This window comes from Mauremys mutica, chromosome 23, assembly GCF_020497125.1.
Source record: "Mauremys mutica isolate MM-2020 ecotype Southern chromosome 23, ASM2049712v1, whole genome shotgun sequence".
Classification (NCBI taxonomy): Eukaryota; Metazoa; Chordata; order Testudines; family Geoemydidae; genus Mauremys; species Mauremys mutica.
Window position 1 is genome coordinate 17,420,447 of NC_059094.1, and position 25,180 is coordinate 17,445,626.

Consider the following 25,180-nt stretch of genomic DNA (forward strand, 5'->3'; position numbering starts at 1 on the left):
TGCTCTAACTTGCACCAGGGCTGCACATACCCAGAATCTAAGGGGGACAGAAGCAGCCTAATGCCATCCATGCAGGAAGGGTGTTACTCACCCAGGCCTGAGAAATGATGTGCACAAGGTCATAGATGGAGTCTGGGGAAGCACTCGAAACTGAAATCAGATCTCCTGACTCCTAGCCCTTTGCACTAACTGCTAGCCCAATGCTTCCTCTTTAAACCCTCCCTGAAGGCAGTGCCAGTGGTGCAAATTCAGAACTGCTGTTGGAGCAAGACTCTTGCTTGGCACCGGTGACCTGTGGAAGCAGCTGAATGTATCATAGGGGCACGAGGCCTGTAGTCTGCCATTAAGAGCAGAGACAAGGCGGGTTTTGCTCCCCTAGTATCTTGGGTTTTCTTTTCCTCAGACTCTTGTGCCCTTGCCAACATCCGATTGACCACAGTATGGAGATAAGGCCCCAGGGTTTGCTCTGTGTCACCTGCGTTCCTGTCATTTGTAATCTGCTCCCTGCTGCAAGCAAGAGCTTGTAAAGGAAGCAAGAGAGAGACAGCTAGCCGAGGACAAAGCCAGACATGATACGCTGCAGCAAGTAGAGGAGAGCGCGGCCAGCGGTTAAAGCAACAGGCTCGGATTTGGGACGTCTGGGTCCAATTCCCAGGTCTGACTCTGGGGAAAGTCATTTTAATGTCTCTGTGCCATCACTGGGGTGTAGTAATTGTTAGATGCTCCCATGCTTTGCTGATGAGGTACCTAGGCACAGTCTACACCAGACAATGGTGAATCAGTTGGGATGAAGGGAGAGCTGGTTCCAAAAGAGGGCTGGGTTCTGTCTGCCATGGGCTTCGGTGTAGTTTCTCTGGATAGTGCAACTCCATTGTCTCTACAGCAAATGGAATTTGGCCCTGTTCCCCCCCCCCCCCCCGCGGCTATAGCTGTAACACACACCCACAGTCTCTCTCTACTCTACTCTTCCTTGAGCTGTTGACTCATCTTCTTGCATTACCTGGTACCTTAGTTACATGCCCTGCAAGCACTTTCTAGCCCTTGGACTATTCGTTACCCAAGAGGCTTCTGTCCCTACAATCCAGTCTTCTCTAAATTCCTTCCCCCCACCCAGCTTGGCAGGCTCACGTATCCAATATAAATCTTGGGTCCTATCCAGCATCTTCTGGAGGGTCCATCTCTCATCTTGTGTGCAAACAGATTGTTCCTTCCATGGTTTATATCCTCATGTATTGAATAGGCTGCCACTTATCTAGCCCCAGCCGCAGCCCCGTGAGCAGACCTGACAGATGTGGGCTCATCAGGGGCAGGCGCCCTATTAGTAATGAATGGAGAGTTTACAATCCAAGCAGCTGTTCCACTCGGGGTGCCCGCAGTTCCCAACCACTCTGGTGGCTGATTCGTTAGTAGCAATATGGAGCCGCCTCCTTGGCCCTGATGATCTGCTGCTGCTGAAACTGGGCTTCCCTGCTCCTATTCCCCTGCCCACCTCGATTTCCAGAGCACTGCCTGGCTGCCATTTGAGCAATAAGGGCTTCCAGGTGCTTGGCTGACACCCAACCTGCCTCGGAGTGTTTCCAGCCCTGCACAGGGAAGGAAATGTGCATTGGTGCAAGTCTCTGCACTCTTTCCCCAGGTCCAGCTGAGCTGTTAACGCCTCTCACATCTGGCAGCTTTCTGCAGCAGTTTGTGTGGTGCCCTTGTGCACAGGCAAGAGGATGGGGTGCAGGGGGCTAGAAGAGAGGGGGCTCTCCTCCTCTTGTAAGGCCCCAGCTCACCTTCTCCACTATGCCCATCTCACGGGGGTCTCTCCAGCAGAAACGAGGAGTGGAAAAGGTGGTGTCTGGGATTCAACAGTAATAACTGATTTAAAAACCAGCCTCTCTGCACGTTGCTGTGGTTAGCACTTGAGAATAGAGAGAGCTGCAAAATACCTGGATTATTTAGTTAGTTAATCTCCTGATGTTTTGGAGGCCTGACTCCTGATTTTCAACCACTTGGGGTTGACAATACTGTTTTAATTTCACTGTTAATTCACTTTTACGGGCAACATGAAAGCCCCTCTCTGCATATTAGGCTCTGTGAAAAATCCCTTCTTCCTGCCCCTACTTAATTTTTTTTTTTAACAAATGTACGTGTGGGGATAAGCTACATGACAGCACGTCCCTTTATATCGCAATCCAGAGCCATCCCCTGGCACATCAACAAATTCCGGGAGTGGGAGATTATTAGATCATTTCTCTCTTGATGTCAGCATCTCTCTTGAAGTCTCATCGTTAAAATTCTCAGGGGCTTTGCTCTGCATTGGGAAGAGAGGGAGGTTTTCTTGGGTGTAAGGGTGGTGGGGGAGCAAACAAACCCTGTTTTCAAGTAAAAAGGAGACAAGTTGAGTGTAAATTAGGGCTGTCACCCTTTCCCTAGCAATTCATCAGCTCTGGTTCACCGTTCCCTGGCTTTAGAATGTGTGTGAGAGCCGGATGGCTGTCAGTGCTCGTTCCCCTCAAACACATCGTCAGAGCGAGAGAGACCCAACAACTAGAACACCCACGTCCCGAACACGTCTGCTGCGTCCGCGCCTGGAATGTGGCTGCATGCTCCAGGCATGAAGCAGTGGGAGGTGCTTTGCTGGGGACAGTCCAGCTCGGGAAGCCAGTGAGAAGACAAGCAGGATCCAGCGCCTGGATTTCGGGTTTGAAAACAGCAGCGAGGCACATCTTCCTTGCCGTGACAGCTGAGTTGCTTTCATCCCACAGTGGCAAGGGAATCAGTTGTCTTAATCCTGCTTCCATTTGTAAAGCTGGGAATTGCTTGGGGATCGGCCCCTCCCACTGGCAGTGCAGAGGTCTCCGGGGGTATGTCTATGCTGCACATTGAACCCAGGCTCTCACTGAGGTTGAGCCCAAGCCTGCCTCCCATCCACACACAAATCAGTCTGACTCAGGACCCAGTCCTCAGTTCCTGCTAGAGGGGTGGATCAGTGCCTGAGCCCCATTGCGACGCCGTGCAAGTGCTGTGATTTTTGCAGTGTGGATGCGGGTCAAGCCGTGGACCTGAGTCAGAAGGTCTGCACAGTGCAGTGTGGGCACATGAGTACAGCTGTGAGACCCGATCCAGTAATTGTAATGCCAGGTTTACAATGCAGCGTGGATGCTCCAGCGAGGGCTTGGAAACTCCACCTCCACAAGCCCCGGTCCCCCAGGCCTGAGTTCATAATGCAGTGTAGACGCTTCCTGCATGTGGAGTGACAGCTGACCGAGGGGCAAATTGTGCCAGTGCTTTTCTCATGTGGCTTTCTGGCCAAGTGGCCTCATTAGGACTGAAGTTTGCCATGGGCAGCTTTCCCCAGCCGTGAAGGGAAACAATATTTGGAGAGGGAGTGTTGGGTCACCCAGGATCAATTCCTGGCTCTGCTGGGTGGCCTTAGCGCGCGCACACACACGATTTAACAATGTCAGTTTTTCGTGTCAGGGAGTCCATCCAGCCCAGTGTTATGACAGAGGCCACATGCTTCAGAGGAAGATGCAAAAAGACCCCAAGCCCTAACAAGCAATTACGAAACAACCTGCCCCCAGGGGAAATTACCTCCTGTCCCCAGGCAGTCGCATATCCTGAAGCATGAAGGCATATATAAGAATGGTAGATATAGCCTCCATTACCATAGCATCTGAGCAATTCACAATCTTCAGTGGATTCCTTCTCTTAGTCTATCTGCACCGGGGGGATAACAGCACTGCCCTGCCTCACAGGATGCTAAGGGACTTGGCCGAGGTCACACAGAGAGTTGATGGTGGAGCTGGGAATCGAATGCAAGTCTTCTGAGTCCCAGGCCAGCACCCTAACCACAAGACTGTCCTTTCGTCCAGATAGCCCCTCATAATTAGATCCTATATTCTGTGTCAATTTTATCCTATCGAGCATAGCTGGGGATATTGTATTATTCAGGTACATATCTAATCCCTTCTGTTTCTTTATGCTGAGCTGTGACCTCCCTGATATCTTGTGGCAATGAGTTTCACAGCTTAATTATGCATGAGAGGCATTGGCATGCAGCCCTCAATGCCCGCAGCAGAAATTGATGCAGAGATGAGACTCTGACCCTTAGTGGCTGTAACAGGGCCGGATAATACTGGATGAAGTGTTATGGACGCATGAAGTATTGTTAATCAATGGATACTCTGATGTAAGAAAGAACCCGTGACCGTGGCAATGTAACCCTGCCACATGCCCCACGCCTGCTGTGGCCACACGTTTTCTATGACTAGATCAGCAGTTAACCCTTTATAGATCAGCCCCTTGGAGGTAGAATAATCATCGTTCCGTTACTTAAGGGAGACGCTAACTAGCCAGTCTATTCCTTCTGCCGCACGGGGAGAGCAATGTCTGTAGATGAAAGTGATTCCGCTTGGGTCGATTTCCCTTCTCCTTGGAGTTGCTTTGGGCTTTGGTTTTCAGGACACCTGGGAAGGCAGCAGTGAGAGTGACATGCCAGGGGAAGCCTTTTTCTTGTCCTCGCTTCATTTTGCTGGGCAGACTCCAAGGGGCACATGAATGGTGAGCTGAGAAGCTGGTCTCCCAGAGACGGGACGGATGTTTGTTTCTGCTAAGTCCTTCAGTGTCGTTTCCCCGTGTAAGAAGCCACTCAGGTGCCTTCCTCTGGGGCCCAGGGTGGAGGGGAGTGGGATTCTCTGCTCTCCTTCAAAAGCTGCCTTGTGGAATAGCTTGCAAGAGGAATGGGGGTTTGAATAGTGTCTGACCTCAGAGCTCCTTGCCACACAGGGGCTATCAATGTATGGAGATTCAGTGGCCACACTTCAATACCTGTCACCTGCCCATTGCCTGAGATCACTAGCCATCAATACATCAAAACCTGCACTCTTTCCCATGCCCAAGGAAATTCAGGGAATACTGCCTGTTGTCAGACACCACCGGTGTGGTGCTCTAGGCCTCTGATACAAGGGTTTATGTTTCAGGGCCTCATCTTACTACACTGCCAATGCTGAGGTTGGATGTGTGCATCCACATTTATCCTGGCATTCATATAGGGCCCAGCACTGGGGTGTCTGAGCACCAGCCCTCAGAATGCCGTGCTGCTGACTTCGGAATTCCCGTCAGCCTTTTATTCACCTCTGGATAGGAGCAGGCAGGGAACCACCCATCGATGGACACCGGCTGGAAGGTATGCCAGGAAAGGAAATAAGGCTGTGATCCAGTGGGAATCTGCAGGGGTCGAGCTCACTTCAGGATTATTCAAGCCTTTTACTGCTCACTGGGGGGTAGGTTTGGATTATTATCCCCATCCTACAGATGGGGGAAACTAAGGCACGGCACGACACTGACTTTTTTTCCTTTTGCCAATGACTTTCTTCAGGTTCTAACAGCATGTTAGTGGCAGAGCTGGGAACAGAATCCAGGAGTCCTGACTCTTCAGCACTACTAGACCGTTCCTTGCACAGGCACAAGAAAGTGAAAATTAGACACCCAGAAATCTCCTTTCTTTAAAGGCTCTGGCAAAACAGGGAGGCCCGTAGTATAAAGAAGGCATCTTGGTGTGTTACACCCTCCCAGTGCTAGGGATGTGGATGGATTTCAGCAACTACTGTATATTTGTGTGCGTGTGTGGGAAGAAACTAGATTAATTTTAAAAGGTTATATTGATTGCAGTCAAGCATGAACCTCAGGCAAGGAGTGTTATGTAATTACCCACTCGAAGCTGTGCAGATGAGAGAACCAGCTGTTTTCCTCTCTGTATAGCCATTTCACTTCAGCATCTCCTCAGTGCACCGAAGTGTCCCCAGCGTAACAGATTATTGAGCAGCGTGGAACTGTGTGTCTGCAGGCTCATCAACCCTTCCCTTAAAGCGGGGAGCGAGAGTGCAGGGTGCATGAGCCCACACATTTAGGAGCTGGGAGCAGCCTCTCCTAAAAGGCAGAGCTTCTTGCAGACCAGCTCCAAAGCCGGTGTTCAAAAGTTGACAGGCAGTAAAGTGATGAGAGTGAACTCTTTCTGGATTCTTCTTTATTCAGAAGCCCTGCAAGGCTGCTGTGGAGTCTTTCTCCTGTCCCCTCTCTCTCTCTCTCTCGCTGAATTCTTCAACGTAACGAAGCCAGATTCCTGCCACTGTATTGAACCACCATGAAGAACGTGTTAAGAAAAGGCTTGGGAGCAAAGACGCCTCTCCTAGCCAGTTAATAGAAACAGGCTGCCTGTTTTCAATCCCAGCTCCAGTTCAGTGTGGGCTGGACTGTCTGCCTTAAAGGAACTCGACCCAGGAGATTAGGGTCTGGATCTTGCTCTATTGAAGCCAGTGAGGGGTCTTGTCACTCACGTCAATGGGAGCAATCAGAAACCCAGATGGAACGGGACGCTGACAAGGAACAGAATGTGACGTTGACCAGCTCATTTCACTGTCCAAGCCCAGCAAGGTGCAAAGGGCCATAAAGCAGGTGACGAAGGGTGGACTGGCACATCCGCTCTGGATCTGGCCCAGTAGGTATGCGGAAGGCGTAGGCTGGCTGTGTGTGTCTGTGGGCCAAAGTCGGCCCCACTCCTGCAATGGAAAAGCAGCTGGGGAACCAGCTTAAGAAACTACCTGAGAATTCCTCTTCCCTAAGGTGAATTCTCCACTCTATACAGTGGCTCTGTGCTACCCACCTTATATTGGTTCGCATTCCATCCCACCATCAGGGCAGGGAACATGTGCCATGGCCACGCCTGCCTACTAGAGTGGCTTGGTAGGGCAGTAAGCAGCCAGGTCCAAGTTCAAGCAATGGAGGCAGGGTAGGATTTTTCTCAGTGGGGGATTCCCCCTGTGGGAACCCTGCATTTAGCAGGAGGTGCACAGGTAGCTGAATCCTTGACGGCTGCTTCCTGAATCCCTGGTCCTCAAGCCCTGGCTGCCATGGACAGAGATGCTTCCAATTTCCTGCTTCTTGTTCCATTTCCTGGGCTGGGTTTCAGCCTCTCACAAGGACAGCAGCAGATGATGTCCCTCGAGGACTCGTCCCCCCGCTTCTCCTTCTCAGACAAGACTTCAGAAGGGGCTTCTGGTCCCTGGCTGCGTGTGGCCTGATACCTGAAAGACTTGGGAAGCTAATGGGAGCAAACCCAGCACCTGTTGCTGCTTCTCTCCCACTGCGAAGGGGACTGAGTTAGCAGCTGTCCACCTACCATGGGATGGGATGGGACGGGGGTTCAGGACAGGAAGCAATTTTCCCAGGAGGATTTGGCCAGGACACCTGCATTTAGTGCCCTCCTCTTGTGAAAACACTGTGGGATTTTTTTTAACGACAAGTCACCAGGACTTTACCCTGACAGCCCCTTATCTCCCCTCCACCTACCACTTTGCTGGAGTACTGACTCAGCACAAACTCACAGGAGCAAACTCCCCATTCTAGCTCATGTCATAGCATCCCCATCCACATATAAACCCCCCCACCCTTAGCTTGCGCAAAGTCCGAGGCACGTACGTGTTCTCTCAGCATAAAAGGTTCCTTTATGGGATCCTGCCTTCCAGCGAGTGTCAAGGAACTGGGCGAGTAGCTCCTCCCACTCCATTTGTCTCCAGCCGGCCATTCTCTTGGAGTCACTCGCTGGGATCTGGCGGCCACGTGTTCCCAGAACTCTAGGTCTCAATTACAGGAGAGGGAAGCGTTTCGCCTTTATCAGAAGGGATAAGAATAGAGAACGGCAGGCGGCTAACTGCGGGATCTGGATGAAAGGCAGCTGGCTCTAATTCTTTCCCCGCAAAGGGCGCGCCTGCCCCTTCTTCCCTTTTTTTTTTTTTTTTCATGAGCCGTAATTGGCACCACAGTTGACTGTAGCACTTCACCAGAGCCAGGAGCATCCTGAGGCCAAGACTCCAGACTCTCCGTCAATGAGGTCGAGGGCAGGGAGGCTGCTTTTGATCCCGCTCTTCTTCTTCCCGTGCGCTGGAGGATAACTAGCCTCTGTCGAATGTGTTTCTCTGGCTTGAGCTTTCCCTCTCGCAGCAAAGGAAACCGAGTGCTGCTGCGCCATTTCACGAGGGCTCGGAGGCCAACGCCCTGCGCTGCCCCAAGATACCATGTGCCGTTGTAACCAGATCAGCGGATTTGCTCTTCCTTTGAGGCTGGCTAGCTGCTTGAGGATCCAGCCACGGATGTAACCTCTCCTGCTCAGGACTGGGCTGAAGTGAAAATCCAAATGGCTGATGCCTACAAAGAGTAGAGTTGTCAAGGGCCTGATGGGGAACTTGAGGGAAAAGGGGGTAGGGGGTGGTAAATTCCCTTCCTTTCAATTGCTGGGTTTTGCAGGCATTAAAGTGAAGGGCTCTTAAGCACAGCCTACTAGAATCTGGTGCAATGCAAGAATGAGGAGGGTGTGTAAACTTTCCCCACCCAGCTCTGCAGCTGCACCGCAATCCTGATTTAAGGCACGCTCTGATTTCTACTCCTGGGGTCCACACTCCCAGCTCAGGCTGTGTCCTGACCTGCAGCAGCCCCTAGGTCTCAACAGCAATTCCACCGACCGTGTGGTATTCTTCTGATGGACCCAAACATATCCTAACGTGAGCCTGCCAGACTGATCAGCACTTGGGGCCTGAGTCAGGGTTTGAATCCAGGGTCCCAAAGGCAGCACACTGACCTTCTGTAAACGTTTGGCCTTATTTGTAGCCGTTTAAGTTTCACAAGGGAATGACTGACCCAATAGATCAGAACCTCTGGTGTCTAACAGCGTCTAACATCAAACATCTACTAACCTGGTACCTGAGCAGCTGGAGAGAGCTGAGTCCTGGCTAACCATGGGCATTTCAAGGACAGTTCTGAGCCTTCCTGAATTTTTCCCTAGCACCCAACTCTGGGGCGCGGGAGGATTATATTAGCCATTAAGAGTGGCCCTCAGCCCCTGGCTTTGCAACTGGATCAAAAACTTCCCTGGAGTTTGAGGTTGTTCAGAACTTGAGGTTTAGTTCCGGTCAGTCACATGAGTAAGTGCTGTCAGAGGTTTCTCATGACGGTGGTGGTCTTGCACAAGAATGCCAGAGGTCCTGGCTTCACAAGCCTAGTGGTGGATGTGAAAATGACTATACCTTCAAATTCTGAGGTCAGACTAGATGACCACAATGGTCCCTTCTCACACTTAAAATTATTTTCAGAGGGGATGGTGCTCAGCACTTTCTGGAAATAGGGCCACTTTTGACATGTCTCAATGGGAGTACACAAAAACAGAGGCTTCCAAAATCACTAGTGACTCTTGAACTAGTGTGTGTGCGTGTGTGCGCGCGCACAATGGTTCCTCAGACTTTGTTTTCACTAAATTAACACCTGTCTCCAGCCGTTGAAATCCAGTAATTATCCAGTCCTCCAGTGTGACTCATTTGGTGCAGTGTTCACTTCTAGTCAGCAGATCGTAAAGAAATTCACTGTGTCACTTAGCGAGGCACAAAGAAAGATTATCCCAGAACTTTAAAGCTCTGAGTTATGACTCCAGCCGTAGGGGTAAAAAAATCAAATCAAATAAAAAGGATAAGATTGGAGACTTAATTGATGTAGTAAAAAAATCTTGAGTGGGTGACATCTAGATCTGAGATAACAATAACCCAAGTTTTTATTTTCAGATGACCGTGACTTGACAGGAGGGCACCAAAGGAAATGAAAGCAAAACAAACACGAGCAGCTCATAGTAAAATATTTGGAAAAAATCAGGGGCACTGGAGTCATCTGTATTGGTACAGAGATGCTAGAAAGGAGAAACAGACTCAGAGCTTGTCTTCATGAGCGCTTAGGGAATTGTTAATGCTCAGCGGCAGGGTCCACATGGACACTTAGTGTGTGGTAAGCTAGAGTATAAATCTACCCCACACTATGTCTGTGGCTATGGGCCAAGGAGCTACGATTCCGTTTGAGCTGGGTAGAGGAACGAGGGTGTTTTGGTATCGTTTTGTGCTTGTGTTAATTTTGAAGAGTCCCAAAGTACAGGCTAGTTTATAAATAAGAACACTGGGGATCAGCCTCTTCCACCACTGATGGCAGCAGTGTCTGGGTGAACGGAGCGGTTGCTGGTTGCTGGGTGCTCTCAGTAGTTTAGGCTGTACGTGAAGAGGAATACCGGGTCTGATTCTCATCTCTTGTGCCAGCCAAAAGCTCCCTGGTTATTTGTAGGTTAAGTCATGGGGGGGTGAGAGAGGGAGGGGAATCTGGCCCAATTTTGGATCAGATTTGGTGCTCCAAGGGAAGTTTTGGGAGGCAGAATACTGTCCATGCCTCCACTCTCTCATGCAAAATGACACGGGAATTTTATTGGGAACAAGGGATTTCAATTTGACCTTTCCTAGGAAGGATGGCACCTTGAGCAGCCCAGGACCACCGCAAGCCACTTCCTTACAGTGAGCTGGGGCATTTGGCTCGGTAGCAACGTCAGAAGGAAAGTCTATTGTACGCTCAGCACCTCTACCCAGCATGGCTTTACAGATAATGGGGGACACCTACACTAGAGAGGAGGGGCCAGAACCTCAGCTGCTGTAAACTGGGGTGGCTCCATTTACACCCACTGTCTGGCCCTCTAGTTGTGGCTAAACAATTGGAATGAGATGTGCTGCCCTTTGTGGGATCCTGCTCTTCATTATACCTGAGTCTTTGTGACGATGGCTGAGAAACCAGAGTCTCCACTTGCTATTTGTTCTTCATGGCTCCCTGTTGGTGGAATTCACTCTTGCGCCGGACTGGACTGGTGCTGCAACTCTGCAGCGAGGTGAGCTTTCTCCTTTTAGTCATTCATTAGCCTCCTCTTTAAACACGTTTCCGCCATCCAGCCGGGACGTGGGAAAGGGACCAGGTGACTGCCCCAAATGGCCTATCAGCAAAGCAAGCAGCTCATGAAAATTGTTCATCCACCATCTTCAGCAAATACATTCATTATCCAAGAGTATCTGTAGCTAATGAGTCTGGCTGGGGAGTGATTCAAGAACTGGATTTATAAAAGGCTAAACCTCATCTCGTTTTTGGCTCAGGAAGTACTTAGCCAACCACCTCTGCTCCCCATGTGACCCTGGGGGGATGTCTGCACGGCAGCTGGCACCAAGCCTCCAGCCAAGTCCCCAGACTTACGTTAGCGGGGCCTGCAGTGCTCCATGCAATGGCCACGCCGCTGTAACTCCGGCTGGTGCGTGGGCTCGCGACGTCTCCGCGGCTATTTTTAGCGTATTATCGCAAGCCTCGCTAACCTGAGTCTGTGGCCCCCTTCTGGGAGGCTTGTGCCCTTAGATCCCACATGCAAGAGCCGCCCAAACAAGCTCCTGCTTCGCTTGTGGGCTCTAACGAGCTGCTAGGTTCAGCTGTGGGGTTTAGCGTTGTGCTTAGCCGCTGCGGGTGGCTTTCTTGCCCTCAGCCACTATCTGAAACATCAGGCTGCTGCTTGTTTCTTTTTAGGAGACAATATTGCCTGGAAGATTCTTTTCTCGGCGCCCTGCCAGGCGATAGCATTCATGGAGAACCAAAGCCACCCTCATCAGAAAGGAGCCTTGTCTGAGAAGTGCCAGCTTTGACAGGCCCTGTGTCAAGGGGAAATCCCCATGGGGCTGGACTACTGGCAATGGCCTTTTTCTTCCCCCTGTATTTTTTTTCTTCCTCTTTAATGTCAGTAATGAAATAAAGAGGGAAAGGGAAGCCTTAACGTGACAGGAATCCTCCCATGTCCATCAAGGCAGGGCCCTGGGGGATTGCAATTATCCTTTACTCTGTCATCTTCCCCTCCACCCTGCGGGTCTCAGGATCTGCCCCTGTTTCTCACCCTCCCTCCCCTTGTTCCGGCTCAGGACAGGCAAACTGGATCAAGTCAGATAAGCTCTGGGATAGCAGCTGTGATGCCAGTTTGGGACCAGAAAGTTAACTCATCATTTATGGATATTAAGATAGGACCCCGAGGCCCCGACCAAGATCAGGGCCCCATTGCTCTAGCTACTGTACAGACACGTACGTAGCAAGACACAGCCGCTGCCCTGAAGTGTATAAATCTTGAGAGACAAAGGGTGGGAGGGGAAACTGAGCCATAGAGAGGGGAAGTGACTTGGGCAAGGTCATCCAGCAGGTCAGTGGCAGAGGCAGGAAGGACAGCTCTGTCTCCTATGTCCCAAGCTGGTGCCCTGTCCAGCTGTCCACATTGCTTTCTCAGTACATGTGGTCCCAATCATCAGCTGGAGTAAATCAGTGTCGCTCCGTTGACTTCAATGGATTCACAGCACGGAAGTGATTCACACCAGCTGCGGGTTTGGCCCGTAGGGAGAAACCAGTCTCAGACTTCGGATTAGGAGCCAGATCCACATTCTCACCCCTCTCCACTGTCCAGGAGGTATTTGGTGACCTTCAGTCACATCTTGAACTGACCCTCCTTTCAGTTAGCTGCTGCATCCTTGTTTCTAGTGGGGGCGGGAAAGGATTTGCTGAAAAATCCAGGGAGACTGTGTCCCTACAGTATTTCTGACAGGACGGGAGGTCTCTGGAGAGACCCAGCCCCGTCTTGTAGACTCACGAGGCTTGGAGAGCTCAGCGAAGCGTGGGAATTCAGACATGCTGCACCCAGCTGACCCGAGGCCCAGTCGGCAGCAAGGGCAGGCCTGGAGGAAGGGGGGTGATATAGGAAATGGATGGATTGGGCACAGGCTGGTGGGAAGGGAGCAGGAGGGGCGTGACGCAGGAGTGGAGCAAGAGGCGCTGCAGAGGGATTTGCAGAGCGGACGTGGGAGGACACGTAGACTGGAGGCAAGAGGGGAACGGACGCTTGCGTAGGCGCCAGATGGAGAAGCTAGAGCTGGAGAAGAAAGCAGAGGGAGGGCGGGAGAGAGACCTGCAAATTTTTCAAAGGGTATTTTCCCCTCTCTGTTGCTCAAAACACCCCACTCATCCCTTTATCTGGGATCCCAAAGGGAACTCTCCCGTCGTTGGCAAATGTCAGGGAGGAAATTTGATGAGCCTGTTCCTCCTCTTCACCTTAGCACTTTAAAGAAAAATGAAAAGCTCTGAGCTATGCAAAGAAGAGAGTGAGTGAGAGAGAGACTTGAGTCTCCTCCAAATGTCATTTTCTGGTGAATAAATGTCCTCATAAATACAGGCTGTGGAATGAGATCTCTCTGGCTAGACCAGAGGTCTGAGTAGCAGCCTTCCCAGGCCACGCATTAGGAAGCAAGGCAGAGTGATAACTTGACCTTTATGAAATGTCCAGTGTGCTTTATAACTATTTTATAGAGTCGGCAGCCTCATTGCTGAGTGGCACTTGCCATCAGGCGAGGCAGTAAATCCTCCAGGGTGATCTCGGGTCCCTGTTCAAGCACCGCAGTGCATCTTCCAGCAGCTCACATGGCACAGCTTCCTCCTCTCAAGGTGGGGGAGGAAACAAAAGTTGCACACAAGATTTCTGAGAAAGGAAGTGCAGAGTTCGACAGAATCCAATTTGTAGGGAAGGTCGGAGCTGTCAGACCTTATCCTGTAGCTCCTTAGGTCCCATAAGCCAAATAGAGCCCAGAACATGGGTAGGAGACTTCAGAGAGTGGGGCAAGTGGTGGTGCTGGTGAGTCTGTAGCCAGGGGCTGCTCTGCCTTCAGGGTCAATACCACCACACTGAGACGCAACGGCGCCGCTGCTGGAGGTGCCATCTGACAGATGAGACATAATGGTCCATCAGGATCCCCTGGTATTGAAGTGCGTTCCCTCGTTCTAGTATGCTAGTTCCTAACACGTGGTGATCGGATGGTAGGAGGGTTAGGTGAAGACATTTCGAGAGATGACCTGGATCTTCACCCAAACCGAAAACCAAATGCAGAGCTGCAGTCAGTAGGATAAATTCAACCTAAAGCGCCTTCCTATAGAATCAGGGTAACTGGCTTCAAACAGCTTGAATGGAGCTTAGTCTTCAATGCCAGACTGGCACTTGTGTGCTGGTCAGACCACACACCTGCATTCCTTTCTTCATAAAGAGCCCTGCCAAATGCTGCTAAGGAAATCCAAACCTCTCAGCCACTTCCCCTGATGCAAACCAATCTGTCAACGAGACCAGCTGGGAAGCATTCCAGTTAGCTAATGGGGGAGCATCCTGAGACACTGTTATCAATGCAAATTGCCTCATAGCTTGGGGTGGATGGGGGACCCAGCATGGCTGCTGCTCTTAGCTAGAAAAGTCCTTACGAGTTGGTGAGTTGCTTGGGATCATCTGGGGATGCTCTGGAGCCTTCCATGTTTTACACTGTATTGGCCGTGGGCTCAGGTGTATAATGAGAACTGAGCTGTGCTGAGAACGGAACAAAGTGTAGACAAAATTTATGCATCTGCCCATATCCAGCAGGCTCACAATCTCCTGGGACCGACTGCCTGGCCCCAACGGTACCGGATAGCTTCTCCTGAAGGGTAAAACTGACAACAGGTAGATTTGTCCTAAAACATCTCCACCGCCTAGATGTGGTTGGGAATTGGTTGGCAAAATGTTATGGTTTTTGGTTTTACCCCAAAAAATTGTATTAATTGAAACCAAAACTGTTCATGGGGAAGGGACAATTTTGGTGAATTTCACAACTCAAAAAAATGTTGAAAAAGATGTTTTGAAATGGTTGAAAGGTCCCGTTTTGACATTTTTTAAACAAAGTTTTGTTTTTCGGTTCTAAAGGACTTTTTGTTTAGAAATTTACTTTATACTAAAAATAACTACTTAAAGGCTGAAATCAAAATGAAATGTTTTGATTGACCTAAACTGAATTTTTTTGGTTTGTCGCCTTGTGAAAAATGTCAAGATTTTGACTCGTTTTGTCCTGATTCAGGGTGGAAAAAATGTTCGAAATGTAAAAAATTAATGCTGGCTGGGAAAACCAGCCCCACCAGCAGCAGCTCTCTGCTCCTATTCAATCATCTACCTTTATGTTCAGAGTTATATTCTTATAGGCGCCCTGTGTGCAGTAGCTACCATGACTGTCTCTAGCACCCATGTCTGTAGCGGACGAAGATGTTCCCAAGAGCTAAAATGACTGCAGTGTACGTCACCCGGTAATGGTGCTCTTGCTTCACACTGTAAATCCTCTCCCATGCTGGTGCTGAAGTGTCTTTCTGCATTAGCACCGGAGGACAAGGGCCCATGCACGTGTTACTTGGCCTTTTCCAAAGATGAGGTTCGGGAGCAGTGAGTTGTCAGTGAGGCCCTCTGACTGCTTTGGAACAGGCTTGTCTGGCACTAGAGGAAGCTTCCCCGACCTTAGAGTTAGCGGAAGCAGTGTCTGTCTAGTGGTTAGATCCGAGGGCACCTGGAGACCAGCTCTGGGGTCAGCTGCTTAGAACAGAGGGGTGGGAGTCAGGGTTCCTGGATTTGGAAGGGAGAGTGATCTAGGGGTAGAGCAGGAGACTGAGAGACAGGACTCCTGGGTTCTATTTCTGTCCTGGCGAGCTCTGTGGCTTTGAGCAAGTCACCCCATCTCCGTTTGCCTATCTGAAACCTGGACCATGGGTAGGTTGAATAGAGGAATGAAGGGAATGTGCTTTGAGATCCTCAAGGGAGACGGGCAGTAGATGTGCCCGTTGTTGTTGCTGGAAAGCTGAGAGAAGAGATCCTCTCCCGGGGGGCATGTGGATGGTTTCAACAAGACCAAGAGAGTGGGGTGGGTAGGGCCAGGGTCAGAGAGAAGCGAGACTGTGTGTTCTCAGCAGGACTGTGTCAGCAGAACCTGACCCAACCTTTGATCATAGGAGGGCAGCCTTTCATCCTCTGCTTTCATTTTGCCTGCTTCCAGGAGAGGCAAAACGTGCTGCTGAGAGTTTGCCCCATCTCCCTTGGCCCCCATGAATCCTTCATCTGTTCCTTGCTTGCCATCATCTCACTGCTGCCTGCCCCACCCCACACACACCCCGGCACCTCCTACACACACCTGCTGGAGAAATGACACCCCAGAGGGTGCAGCGTGGGGAGGGATCTTAGCATCTTAACCTGTAGCAGCAGCAGAAACAGCGGGGATGATGAACTCATCTTCCTCCAAACAAGGCGAGATCCTTGTTCCTTTCAGCCGGGCTGGTGGATGATGGATTGAATGAATATCCAGTTCATTAACTGTCATTTGTCCTATTGTGTTTACCGCACATCCCCACACACCGGTGCTTAATGAATGCTGCTAGATTAATAGCGAGGCACTGAGACGTGCTCTAGCCCCATAGAAACCTAGGGAAAGAAGCAATGTTGGATGTGACTGTTCTGCGTGGCTGAATGAGGCCAGGATGTGGGACAAAGGGAATGGCTAAAGCATCTCTCTCTCTCTCTCTCTCTCTGGTTCAGGTGTTTGCAGACATGGGAGGCTCTGACAAGGGGGGTTGGGAGCTGATAGTCATTGCAGGTTTGGGAGGACAGCGGGGCCACATCTGGAATGGGAATTGCACACCCCAGTCTTCATACCTCCTTGCACCTTGTTTATAACCCCAGAAGCTCTATTCGTCACCCCACTGGCAGGGACCTTCTCTTCCTTCTAACCCTCTGGAGTCACAGATTCCAAGACCAGAGGGGACCATTGGGATCATCTTGTCTGACCTCCTGGATAACACAGGCCATAGGGCTTCCCTAATTAATTCCTGTTTGAACTAGAGAGGCTTTTGTAGAAAGATGTCCGATCCTTATTTAAAATTGGCCAGTGATGGAGAATTCCACACAGCCCTTGGTTAAGTCGTTTCAAAGGTGAATTGCCTTCGTTGTTAACAATCTGCACCTTTCTTTCCAGGATGGAATCTCTACTTTTCGCATGACCAGGTAGGATCTCCGTTTGCATCCCAGTTCCACCAGGTGGCAATGACAGTCTGACCTAGTGGCCAGTGCTCTTGGCCACTTCACACCTACTTGATGGCTATGCACAAGCAGACCAATACCTCATGATAGAGACCTGCCCCTTCCAGGTAGCCACAGATACAAACCAATGGTTAGAAATACCCAGTTAAGCAATTAATTAGGCCTGGTCCAAGGTTTCCCCAGGTTGGGCACAGATCCAGTTGTCCACATCTTCAGCCAATATCAACTGAAGATGTGGACAACTGGATCCATGAGTCTAGCCAGGCAGGGAGAGCGGAGGGGTGGTGCTGATGAGATGTTCTGTGCGCCCGGGATTCCGGATGGGCTGATAGCTATGTGACAGCCTGGTATTTACATTGGTGTCAGTGGGACTCTAATGGCTTTTGTGGGGCTGCGATGGGAAATGAACCAACTTATGATGATGCCTCAGCTGCAGATAGACGGCTTGGTCACCTTTTGCAGGCTTCCAGCATTTACCAGCCGATCCAGAATGCTGCCTTTAGCTTCCACTCAATTACTGCTGCAGTTGCAACACGTGAGAGGGATGGGTGTGTGTGTGTTCATGGCTCATTAGGCTGGAGCATTTCGCTGTGCCCTTGAGTGATCCCGCATTGTGCCTTTTATTCTATTCTGTGCCGGTTCTTACGCCGCGCTCATCCCCAGAGTATTGGAGCAATTTCCAGGAGTGCATTGAGCAATGGGTACAATGCAGGCAGTGGAACTGCATTTAGCTGATTTGCGGCCTGCCCAGAGCCTCCTCTGTCATGATGGTTTGGGGACCTCTTTCTATTGCACTTCTCAATTCCTAGAATGGACCATCCCTGCTCAGCCGAAACCCGGGACGGGTAGCAGAGCCTGCAAGTCAGGAATGAGGTGCATCAGCCAAGCTGTAGGTGGGGCGCGCTGGGATGGAACAACAGAGGGTCTCTGCGGGTCACGACTGTGGGACATCAGCAGAGCTGTGTGGTGAGATAGCAAACGGTGGTACACACACATCAGCAGAGCTGGGGGCAGGGAAGGCCAAGGACCGGAGTAGCAAAGGGGGAGTGTTGGGTACTGGTAGAACAACGGGAGGAGCCTGCCCTTGGAAAAGCAGGTCAGGGTTAAGGCTCAGCGGCACAGAGGTGCTGACCCCGCCTTCCGTTTGTCCGTGTGCTTGCGGCTTAATGGTGTATGTTGCCAGTGTAGCAGGCTGGAAGTCTGTCCATTTCTTGGGTGGAATTTTAATAAAACAATCCCAAGAATCTTTCAGAGCTTCGCTCCTCTGGCTAATGCCTCTCAGCTGATGTGATCTAAACTACCACTTCCCTGTGCGGGTGTAATCTGAGATGGCTTGGTGACAGGCGTACAGCTCTCATTTACAGTGCTGGAGGTCCCAGGTTCAGCTCCCCCATGAGCTCTGGCATAGGGAGTGGAAGTTATAAAGAGGCAGTATTGCATAGTAGCCAGAGCACTAGACTAGAACTCAGGAGACCTGGGTTGCATTGCCAGCTGTGCTGCTGGGTGACCTTGGGCAAGTCATGGCACCTCTGTGCCTCAGTTTCCCTATCTGTAAGAAACTAATGATCTCCTTGTGAGATCTACTGGTAGCAGCTAGGTGGCATTAGCCTTCCGCCCTCCTCTTGGGCTTGAGTCAAATGATCAAGAAGGCAGCAAAGACCCTTATATTTGGGGGTTTTCCAACATGTATGTATGCTTCAAAATCAACATGGGCCAGTGGATGGGGAATGGGCTGGGAGTCAGGAGAGCTGGTGCGTGAGCTTGGGCAAGTCTCTGCCTTGATTTTTCCCTTTATCCATCTTGTCTTTTGAGATTATAAACTCTTTGGGCCAGGGACTGTTTCTTGCTATGGCTACGTGCGACACTTAGTACAATGGGGCTGTGACATTATCTGATTAAAATATGGCCATATAGATCACTGTTGCAATCACTGTAATATATTTGCAGCAAATCTGGTACACAGGTTATCAAGTGAGGTGTCTATGAAAAGGTTTTGATTTGTTTTTTATTATTATATCATCTGTTTGCATGTATCATTTTTGTATTTGAAGTTCATAGAATCATAGAAGATTAGGGTTGGAAGAGACCTCAGGAGGTATCTAGTCCAAGCCCCTGCTCAAAGCAGGACCAATCCCCAACTAAATCATCTCAGCCAGGGCTTTGTCAAGCCTGACCTTAAAAACCTCTAAGGAAGGAGATTCCACCACCTCCCTAGGGAACCCATTCCAGTGCTTCACCACTCTCTGAGTGAAAAAGTGTTTCCTAATATCCAACCTAAACCTCCCCCACTGCAACTTGAGACCATTGCTCCTTGTTCTGTCAACAAGTGTTCCAGTGTAAGTTATAAATATTGGCTCTATACTTGGATTTCAAATGTTTGCTCCTGGGGTAACGCCCACAAGGTAGCTAGGCAGCACATCTTGGTGGGACTATTCACATTGAGCGGCCCATCGAAAGAACATTTAACTGACAATGGACCATGGGAGGCGCCTGTCTACAGTTAATGGAATTTCCTGCTGTCACTAGGCAAAATCCATGGACATGGGACTTGCCCATGTGACTCCAAACTCCATCTTGTTGCTGTAAGTTTCCACAGTAAGAACACTGGGATTCCCTCCACATGGCAGAAGCTATAAAAGGCACTGGAAACACCTCCATTTTGCCTCTTTCTTGCCCAAATCTCTGGCCTATACTAACGGAAGCATCTAACCAAGGGCCTGAGGTCCTTCCAGCTATCTGGAAGCAACCAGAGACTTATCAAGCCAGCAGTTTACTCCATCAGTGCTACAAGCCTGATCCAAGAACTTTGCAATTACTGTATGTAACTGATTCCTTTATCCAATTTTAGCTCTACCTCTTTCCTTCCTTCTTTTTTCTTTTCTTTTCTTTTCTTTGCTGAATAAACCTTTAGATTTTAGATGCTAAAGGATTGGCAACAGTGTGATTTTTGGGTAAGATCTAAGTTGTATATTGACCTGGATGTGTGGCTGGTCCTTGTGATCAGAAGAACCTTTTATTTGATGAGACTGGTTGTAAAGAACCACTCACCTTTAAATCCAGTGGTTTTGGTGGTGATATAAGAACTGGGTGCCTGAGGAAACTGCTTTTACGATTTCTTGTTAGCCAGTGTGGTGAAACAGAAATTTGCCTTTGTTGCTGCTTTGGTACATCCTGTGGGGGATTCGCCACCAATCTTAGTGGATATCTGCCCTATTTCTCAGCAGTTTGTCCTGAATTTGGCATCCTCAGTTGTGACCCACTAAGGCACAGTTACAGAGGCCCTGATCTCCATCTCTAGGCACTATAAAAGCATCAATCATCCTGTTTCCTTTGTGTGTGGGGAAGATTAAAGTCTTTCGGGGGAGGGGGAAGATATTCTCTCCAGTTAAGCACATTGTAGGCCCCTGTGCAGTAAGATACTTTGGGAAACTTTCACTCCTGGCTGAGGATAGATGGTGTCAAGTTGAAGAAAACAGCAGGATGAGACAGGATTGGCAGAGGGACAACGCAGCTTCTGAAGAAAGCTGATAAAGGAATTAGGAGGAGAACAGGGAACTGTAGATGCCCAGCTAGGTTATAAAGAGCCCTCTGCCGATACCCCCTGTATCTTGCTTTAAAAGGTTATTGTTATCCACGCCTGTGTTAATTCTTCTAAGAACCCATCTCCAGTTTGCATGTTTGACATTCAAATGGCCTTTGTTTCCCTGGCTCGTTTTTCACAAACTGAATGGGAAATCCTTGATGGGGGAGAATTAATACCGCAATAGATCGATCGATCAGTGGATAGTGTTTGGAGCAGGGAACTACAGGTCTGTCTACACGGCAATAAATAACCCCCAGCACCAAGCCTCAGAGCCCGGGGCAGCTGACTCAGACTCTCGGGGCTCAATCTGAGGGGCTAAAAATGGCAGTGTAGACATTTGGGCTTGGGCTGGAGACCCTCCCTCCTCGCAGGGTCTCAGACCCTGGGCTCCTGCCCAAGCCTGCGCAGCTACCCTGAAGTTTTATACCCCACAGCCATAGGCTGGAGCATCCATAGGGAAAAAATGGTGGGGGCTCAGCACCTACTGGCAGCCCCCCATCAGCTCCTCCCCTTCCATCCCCAACCCTCCCACCTGCTAGCGGCCAGCCAGTCAGCACCTCCCCCTCCCCAGTGCCTCCTGCCTGCTGTGGATCAGCTGTTTAGAGGCGTGCAAGAGGTGCTGGAAGGGAAGGCGGGCGTGCTAATGGGAGGGGCGGGAAGAGGTAGGATGGGGATGGAGGCTTGGGGGAAGTCATGGAGTGGGAGCAGGGCCTGGGATGCCCCAGGAAAAGACAAAGTTGGCACCTGTGCCCACAGCCCGAAGCCCACAACCCTGAGTCAGCTGACTCGGGCCAGCCGTGGCCATGCCACGGGTCTTTTAGCACAGTGTAGACCTTCCCTAAGATGCAGTGCTCCTGATGCACTGTTTGTCCATCTACACACGCTGCAGGCAGATGCTTTCAGTCAGTGTCCCCCTCCTCGTACCAAAAAGAGCACAAAATGCCAACCCTTCTGCTGAGTCCTTAAAGGTAAAGTACAAAGAAAACAAAAGCCTAACAGTTTTAAAGCTCAACATGTCACACCTTGGCCCCAGTGTGGCAAGGTACATAAGCACCCGTCTAACTCTGAGCGCACAAGTCACCGCAGGAGCTTCAGTGGGACTGCTCACCCCTTAAAGTTAGGCATGGGCTTAAGTAGCTTCCTGAATCAGGGCCACAGCCTCATTGCTTGACCTTGGCTGAATCATTTCGCTACTCTGTGCCTCCGTTTACCCTTCTGCAAAATGGGCATAAGAAATATTCCCAGGAGGGGTGCAAGGCCTACATAATTGGTGGGTTTAGAGAGCTCTGAGAGCCTCAAAACGAAGCTTGCTATAGGAGTGACTTGCCAGTGGTGCTGATTATTAATTAATTGAGGTTTTATGATTTTTTATTTATTCATGATGTGCATTGTGGGAGTGCTTCAGAGCCCCTCGATGGCTTCGAGCTAGGTGCGCTATAAATGCAGAACAAAAGAGATGCTCCATGTCCCAAAGAGGCGCTGGCTAGCAGGAGTTAGGCTGTGAATGGGCAACTGACAAAAATCACCCGGTGAAACAACCTGCAGCATAAAGGAGCCATAGTGGGGGTGGGGGCAAAACAAGAGGATCAGTTGGACTGTGGGAAGTAAAAATGATCTGTCCCCCTCTGCTAATGCCACCTCTGTGCCTCACTACGCAAACAGTGTTTCCTCTCCCTTTTATTCTTGATAAAAATGACTGTTAGTGCAGCTTCTTGTAAACCTATCGACCTCCCTCTTCCTTAAAATGCCAAGGTTTTAGTTCTGCCCAGAACATAACTTACCTTCCTTCCAGCCCTAATATAATATAGGCATCTAATATAGTTGGACTCAAACCCTGTTCGCAGTACTTGGCTATTTTGTTGTTTAAAGGGACAGTGTCAGGTTATTTAGAAAGAAGCAAAAAAAACTTTGTAGAAATAGTAATAAATCTGTAGTGTTACGGCAGGACTCATCAGCTGGCACTGTTATACTTTGTGTTATTTAGCATGCGAGCAAGCTTTAGTCTTTTGAAGAGAGATTTGTTAGTTTTGTTATTCAGTAGTCCTTTGACAGAAGCTGTGGTAGATGGCATGATTTGCCTTCTGAATCTGAAGGCAATTCTTGGGACAAAATAGCTTCCTGGGGAACCAGGATTTGGCGTGAGGGCTGATCTTTGCGCAAGAAGCGATTGCCTGTGTGCTGTTTGTGACCACCCCTGTTCCAGGATGTGTGTATATGTGGAGATAAAGCAAGTCACACACACAATACACCCAGACTCTGCATCATTGATTTCTCCACTGGCAAGCCAATCTGCAAGACCCCCAAATTCTGTCAGCCTTCCACAGAGGGGCGAGGATTGACGCTGGGGTCAGAAGAAGGGGTCACAGCGCTATGGAAGTTCCCTGAGACCCCTGTCAGGCTTGGGTCCCCATTGGGCAGGGTGCAGCTCAAACCTTGAGAAGAGACAATACCTGCTCTGAAGAGTTTACAATCTAAAGACACAGACGGATGAATGAAATGTCCCTTTAAAACTCCCAGGGAAGATGCAGACCTTATTTCAACAAGGTGGTGTCTCCTATGCTTGGATATGCTGCCCTCAGCACAGGGTCAGAGGAAAATCTGTGGGGCAAATTTCCCATTCTTGCTTTTTCAAGGATTCCCTAAACTAGGGGTTGTGACCCTATGGGGAATTGAGGTGGGGGGGGGGAGTTTTGCAAACAACTGGTTCATTACATTTAAACATATTTTTTTTTTGTAAATGGTTATAACATAAGCCTTTTCATGGGGTGGCCCTTTAAGGCCACCATAGTGCTGTGACTTGTGAAGCCCAGCTAGCAGCTGAGTGTAACCTGCAGCCAGATTCAGGCTAGCCACATAATTGTCAGTTATGTCTTGATTATGGACTTTTATTAGTCAGATTGATTTCGGAGGCAGCGAGGAGCCAGACGGCTCCCGGGCAGAGTTTGCAATGCGGCTGGCAAGCAGGAGAAACTAATCATCTCCTGACTCGAACAGGAGGCCAACAGTCAAAAGCAGCTCCTGATTTTGGGTGCCAAACTTGAGACACCTTGAGGCAGCATTTCCAAAAATGTAGGGAGCCTCGTCCGCGAGGCACAGAGGAGGCTTGAAGAGAGCCCTGAATCCTTCTCCAGACTCTCAGCATTCTTTTTTTCTTTTTTAAAGTAAAGCTCTGGCTCTTACTGTTGTGAAGAAAATCTTCGAGTGTGACCTGACGTGTAACTATGCAGCAATGTCCGTCTGCGTTTGCTGTGGACCCGAAACACTCCGCTGTAGTGGGGCGGGATCGCACCAGAATAGCCTCCTGGCACTTTTGCTGCATGGCCGATGACAAAATGGCATCCTTGGCGCTGCGTGACCTTGCACATGTTATATACAGAAACAAAACGACATCCCCCATGCAGGTGCACGAAGGACGCCATTTTATAGATCAAAACAGTATCCAAAGAGTGTGACCTTGCATGGATCATATGTGCCAGGGCCACAGTGGCAGGGGAAGGGCCATGCTGGCAGGGGCGGAGTACCTGCACTTAAAATATCTGGACTGCATCACTGCTGGAGAGATGTGAATTGCCCTCTTCGTATCAACATGTGCTAACTCTGATGCCAATGCTGCACCACACTTCAACAGACCGGAGAGTCTAGAGGAGAGCAACAAAAAAGATGAGAGGTTTAGAAAACCCAACCTACCAGGAAAGGTTGAAAAAAAAATTGGCCATGTTTGAGAGACAAAGGTGGTGGGGAAACATGATGAAGCTTTAACTATGTGAAAGATTCTACCAGAGCAGATGCCCACCATGCGCAGGGAGCAGGACAAGAAGTAATAGGTCAGTTTGCAGCAAGGAAGATTTTTGGCTAGATATTAGGGAAAACTGTCTAACTCTAAGGGTAGTTAAGCACTGGAACAAGTTACGTAGGGAGGTTGTGGACTCCCCGTCCTGGGACGTTTTTAAGAACAGGTTGGACAAACCCCTATCGGGGCCGGTCTGGGTTTACTTGGTCCTGCCTCAGCGCAGGGGGCTGGTCCAGGTGACCTCTTAAGGTTCCTTCCAGCCCTGCACTTCTATGATAGTTACATACTTTGAGGGTGAAATATTTAAGAAAGAAGAGAGAGGGTCAGATCATGAAGATTTATACCAGTATTCCCCCATTGTGGGCCGCGCCCCTGGCATGGCCCGGGGGACTGGTTGGGAGATGGAGGCAGGCATGGAAGTAGTGTACTGTACAAATGAAGATGCACAGGGTTTTAACTACACTGGGTGCAGTTGCAGGGAGCGGGAGGTTGTCCCTGGTACTGTTTTGCTGACGGGTGGGCTCAGCTTGGGAGACGACTGCCTTAGCATCGCATTCGGGTAGCCGAAGTTTGAGTCGCTCAGGAGGCCGTGTTTGAAAACGTTGGTCTGATCTCCGATGATCTCACCTGAAATGCGTGGAGGGGAAATAAATACCAACATTGCATTGTCTCTTTTCCGGAGTGTAACGACGCTTTGAGGTGGCTTATGGAGTTAAGGATTTCAAGGCATTTGATGGGCTGAAAATGATGTTGTGACATCCGCCTGCTGACACTACAGAGGGAAGAGGTGTTCTAGGGGAATAGGGCAGGCTTGGAGTGAAGAGAACGGCAATATTGCAGCTGTTTGGCTTTCTGTGTGATACATAATTTAGGAGACAAAACACAAAAGTCAGCTCAGTGGGGACTCGGGAGTTGATTTGGAAACGTGCAGGAGGGGAGACGCTGTCCCTTTGATTAGCTAAGTGCTGCGGAGGGATGACAGGCAACAGGAAGCAGTCGAAAGAATAAAACCCTCCTGATCCCAGCCTCT

The 25,180-nt window shown here is 49.8% G+C and overlaps 1 protein-coding gene across 4 annotated transcripts in view; it reads left to right on the forward strand.

The window, feature by feature from the left end:
- The window catches only part of LOC123355232 (gap junction beta-5 protein-like), a 140,445-nt gene that overhangs the window by 80,459 nt on the left and 34,806 nt on the right, over positions 1-25,180 (forward strand). For all 4 annotated transcript variants that reach the window (XM_044997467.1, XM_044997469.1, XM_044997466.1 and 1 more), the window contains one exon: positions 16,713-16,741. The gene's annotated coding sequence lies outside the window, so the exon portion shown is untranslated. The remainder of the gene's footprint in view (positions 1-16,712; positions 16,742-25,180) is intronic.